Raw genomic sequence first — 5,844 nt, forward strand, 5'->3', positions numbered from 1 at the left:
AGAAGAAGATAATGAATAAGGATTAGAACTTGGGGATACTAGGATCCCAACTCAAATGTCCCCAATCAGCTCAGGCTCTATCTCTTAACCTCTAGCTGAACCAAATGTATGCCTCTACACCTTCAATCCGACTTGGTTAGTCCTCGAGAATCAGACCAAACCTGTGTAATGGCCTCTATAACACCACCAACAGACTCACAAGAAGATAATGAATAAGGATTAGAACTTGGGGTTATTAGGATCCTAGCTCAAATGGCACCAATCAGCTCATGCTCTATCCCTTAACCTCTGGCTGAACAAATGTATGCCTCTATGCCTTTAATCCGACTCGCTGCTACCTCCAATTGTCCTCCACAATCAGACCAAACCTCCAAGACTTTAGGGGTATTAGGATCCTAGCTCAAATGGCACCAATCAGCTCATGCTCTATCCCTTAACCTCGCTGAACCAAATGTATGCCTCTACGCCTTTAATCCGACTGGCTGCTACCTCCAATTGTCCTCCACAATCAGACCAAACCTCCAATACTTTAGACCCTTAGCCTAAAATCCTCAGTTGACCCCAACTGACAAGAAGTTGATGTAAATCTCTCCCAACTTCCCTAGACAAATCATATATTGTCACCCAAAACGAACTCTAGCTAATGACCCTAGACCAAAAGTTATACCCACCAACATCAGAACACTTCAAAACCTTTCTTCAAAACTTTAGAGCACTCATCAACATTCCTTTGCTGACCTGAACTCACTTTAGCTAATGTAGAAACGATAGAAAACTACCTCCAAAATTCTCCTTGATCTCTAGGACCAATCAGATTAGGCTCCACTTTATCTTTGTCACTCCATGCATCAACCCTATGAACTTGGCTTTCTTTAGAAAATCAAGAGATACCTGATTTTCTCCCAACACCCTTACTATTTTCCTCCAAACGTCTTCAAATATGTTTACAAAGGTAGCAATTTCCTCTTCCTCCCCTTGACATAAGCTGTTGAACTCCTTCCAAATCTCCTCTGGACTTTCAGTCCTCCCATACTTCCTCCTTAGTGCATTCCTCAGATAATCCCAATTTCCCCTCTATTCCTCTATCAACACATTTTCATACCATTCTCTGGCTACACCTTCCAGAAGAAAACCCATCATCCTAGCCTTATACATATCATCATCCCTGTTATTGCTTAAGGTTGTCAACTCAACCCTTCATAAGAATATAGAGACATTCTCAATTCAAGACATCATATGTAGAATCAGCCACCATAAGTCCTCAGTTGATTTACAAGGGATTTCCAACCTGCAAATCAAAGTCTTAATCAAGAGAGTGGGGGAACCAAATCATGTGTGGTAGTTGGGTGATGGCTCTATGACACCACCAATAGACTCACAAGAAGATAATGAATAAGGATTAGAACTTAGGGATACTAGGATCCCAGCTCAAATGGCACTAATCAGTTCAGGCTCTATCCCTTGACCTGTTGGCGGAACCAAATGTATGCCTCTACACTACTTTAGCCAATTGGCTCTGATACCAACTGAAAGATCCCTGTCCCCTCCGCGCAATGAATTCGGGGGTGCTAGCAGGCGAAAGCTCCACTGGTAGACTCCAGCTATTAGTTTAATTATAGTCAATTCACTAACACAAATTGCAGGTCTCTCTTAGATAGACTCAACTCAGCGCACGACCGACCTTCAACAACAAAAATTGAACATGAATTGGGCTAAACCACATCTCTAATAGAGTATCCTTTCAGAGATAATGAGGGACACATCTCCTGTTTGATTCCCCGAACCTAGACACCTCCTCTACTCTCATTTTCCCAATTCCACCCCAACTGCATCGTGCTTTAATTATGTGACCTTTGAAAATTGGAATCACCATGTATGCAGTAGCTTTCTCCACTATAGTTCTTCCACACTTCACTTATAATTTCTTCCCTTGCTTCTCCTCATCTACCCCTCTCTCATAAATTGTCTCCTTTTTCCCTTTTTTCCATCGCGACCTCATTGCCTTCAAGAACAAACATGCCAGCTCCCTTGTGTCTCCATGCACTTTCTATTTTTTGGTTTTTTAAGCATCTGCTCTTATCCTCCCTAGAACGGTGTATCTGCCACCGTGGTCTCTTTACACATCATCATTTATTTATTATTTATATTTATTATTTATTTCCACACTCCATTTTTGTTTTGAGCTTTGGCCACCTCTCAAAACATGACTAATGCAACTATGCCCAATGCGATAAGCTAACACTAATGCGTTGTGTCGCACTGATCTACCTAGGCTAAGAGAGTGAGTCATGCCAACACAGAGGTCAGTTCCTACATTTGATAGGAATCTTGACGTGGCTCTTGATCACGTTTTTAAATAGGAGTCACATCCAGATATGAATGACTCTAAATACAAATCCCAGTGAGAAGACATATCCAAACAAGAAAGTACTTAACACAAACTAGGAATCAAATAGACTTATACAGTATAGAAAATGGAGGATCGCATAGATAATCACTTGTATCACTAGAGCAAAGGCTTAGCCCAAAGTACTGTTGAAAATACAAGTGAATAGGGTGTGTGCGGGAACAAGCCCTTGGTTAGAGGCTGTAAAAGAGAATGTGTAAATGTGAAAGAACCTGTGAAAAGGTAAGAAGAATCTACCGGGAGAGAGAATAAAGGGTAGCATGAGAAGATTTAGGAAGTGTGGAGATATTCTGGGAGATATTCTAGGAAAAGTGAAGAGGTGGAGAGAATCAGGGAAAAGAGGTGGAGTGAATCATGGAGAAATCAGTGGGATTTGATGCTTGATGTAAAACTCTATAAATTGAGGCATAGCCCTAATGAGAATTTGTTGGTTTTTGAGTATCCATGTCTACATTAATCTATTTATTAATTACCCACTAATTACATCTTAATTATTTACTAATCACTTCATTAATGATGTTGATTCTAGTGTTTGATCCACCATAGCTCATCACAATGCTCAAATTTCAACATGGTATCAGAGCCATGCCTAGAATCCATCAGGTTTATGAGCCCATTATCTAATTAATTAGGATTAGTAGATAATTAGAAAATAATCAAAATTTTAGTTAGTTTTCAACTCACCTCTATACCCCCAGCCAGTGGAGGAGTCCATTCACCTTGCACACATAAAATTAGGTCAAACCCTTCTAGCACATGGTAGCCAACCCATAGCTCTTCAAGCTTATCCAAACAGAAGCGCAAACCGCCACAAGCGATGAGGGAGAAATCGACGATTTCGCTGGCACCTTTTTTCTGAGCTATTTTTGACATTACTACTTCCACAAATCAAAGGTCTCTAATTCCTCTTAGCCCAAGGTGTTTTCAAGCATGCTCTACAAGCTGGTGAAGACAGAATTCAGTTTCATCAAGTCTACAGTGAGATCCAAGCTCTTCATCAAATTTGCAGGTGACTTTGGTAAAACAGAGATTAAGCTTTCAATATTTGGTCAAATCTTGTGTTTCTTAGCTTAATCCTCTACTAGACTCATTGCTATTGATGCCTTTGAAAGCATTTGAGCTCATTTGAAGTCTAAGGCACCAGATTTGGACTCCCCGCATACTCTTTTTTTGTACACAAAACAATGGATTAATTTGCTAATCAGTGATTATTCAATGCTAATCACTATATTTTGGTGCAATTGAGGGTTCAAATTAACCATTAGGTATCTGATACAGATCCCTATAACTTTAGATTGCAATTCGGAGTTGGTTTGATACTCCAACCATTCCGTACAAATTGGTTACCCTTGATTTAGTATAATTTCTGGTGATTTTATGCTGATAAATTTGTTGTAATCATCTATTAAACACCAGATTGAGTTGTAAAAGTGTAGACACTACCCTTTAATCTTGAAATTGGATCAAGAGGTAAGACTCCCTTCACATCACCATTTGTTCAGCACAAGAAATAGCCAAATTTAATGGGGAGCAGTTTTATACATGACAAAGACCATGTATTTGCTCATGAGGAAAAATCTGTGGGGATTAGTTGAAGGGAGAGATGAATGCCCAGAGAGAGGGGAAAATGAGTGGAAGAGCAGGAATGAAAAAGCATTGGGACTTATTGCACTCAGTTTAAATGATGAAAAAGCATTGGGACTTATTGCACTCAGTTTAAATGAAAAAGCATTGGGACTTATTGCACTCAGTTTAAATCATTCATCACATCACAAGGATACAATGGGCCAAAAATGCATGGGATGAACTCAATAAATTATTTGGTACACAAGCAAAAAATTCAAAGATAAATCTGTTAATGCAATTCTACAAATTGGGCATGAAGGAAAGTGAACCTTTAATCACACACTTGAACAAATATAAAAGCATTAAGCAATAGCCTGGCAGCTATTAGCAAAAAGGTCGAAGATGATGAGGCACTAGCAGTGCTTCTGAAGAGTGTGGACAAAGGTGATTATGAAAACATTGTAGCAACACTAAAGAATGTACCTGAATTGAAGCTACACGAGATAGAAGCAGCTCTACTAGAGCAAGAGAGCAGAGGCAAAGAGAAGAAATGGCTCGACTCAACAGCAGGAGAAGAAAAAGCATTCTTCACCCGAGGAGGATTCTTTCAAGCACGAGGACGAGGAAGAGGCAGAGTAGGAGGGAGGACCTTCACTTGCCACAAATGTGGAAAGCCAGGACACATGGTGAGAGACTACTACAGCAAACCCAATGGAGAAGGAACGACATCGGCAAACTTCATGGAGGCTCCAGGAGTCGGATCATCTTTTCTGAGAGAGAGAGAGAGAGAGACCCCACAACCCAATGTAACCTGCCCCAACAAAGTAAACCCACCTCTGAGCCACCGATGATGTAGGCCAAGTGGTAGATAGATGTATGGGTGAGCATTTTAGTCAAGGTCACGGGCACTTATAGTAGCCTTGGACACATAGAGAGAGAGAGTGTCAAGGACTATGGAGTTTAGGGACTTGAGGCATTGGTCGCGGACTGTCAAGTAAGAGAGAAACTTGATACATGGTCCAAGTGTGCTAAGATAACTTGAGGGGAGGTGTGCTAGGCACTAGTCCCGGACTATCAAGTAAGGGGAGGCAAACTTGGTATAGGGTCTAGGTGTGCTAGGATTATTCACTTGAGGGGAGGTGTTGAAAATACAAGTGAATAGGGTGTGTGCAGGAACAAACCCTTGGTTAGAGGCTGTAAAAGAGAATGTGTAAAATGTGAAAGAACCTGTGAAAAGGTGAGAAGAATCTACTGGGAGAGAATAAAGGGTAGCATGAGAAGATTTAGGAAGTGTGGAGATATTATGGGAGATATTCTAGGAAAAGTGAAGAGGTGGAGAGAATTAGGAAAAAGAGGTGGAGTGAATCATGGAGAAATCAGTTGGATTTGATGCTTGATGTAAAACTCTATAAATTGAGGCATAGCCCTAATGAGAATTTGCTGGTTTTTGAGTATCCATGCCTACATTAATCTATTTGTTAATTACCCACTAATTATGTCTTAATTATTTGCTAATCACTTTGTTAATGATGTTGATTCTAGTGTTTGATCCACCATAGCTCATCACAATGCTCAAATTTCAACAAGTACAATGTCGTATCACACCCATTTGTCCTCTCTACTCTCTTCTCTATCTTGGATCTCTCATCCCATGATAGTTTTCCTTTTCTCCTTTACATCTCCCCCGATATTACCCATTGGCAAGATTCAGTTACAAGGTTGTTTTACAAGAAATAATATTCATGTCCAAGAGTTTATTGCCCAGTGGATATGCTAGGCAGCGAGGCTAGCGGCCGGCAAGGCTAGGCGGTGGTGGCCAACGGCTGGATTGCCCCCAACAATTAAAGAACATTCAAGAGAACTAGGTCAAT

The sequence above is a fragment of the Cibotium barometz genome, chromosome 18, assembly GCF_041138505.1.
Source record: "Cibotium barometz isolate CiBa-2024 chromosome 18, ASM4113850v1, whole genome shotgun sequence".
NCBI classification, from domain to species: domain Eukaryota; kingdom Viridiplantae; phylum Streptophyta; class Polypodiopsida; order Cyatheales; family Cibotiaceae; genus Cibotium; species Cibotium barometz.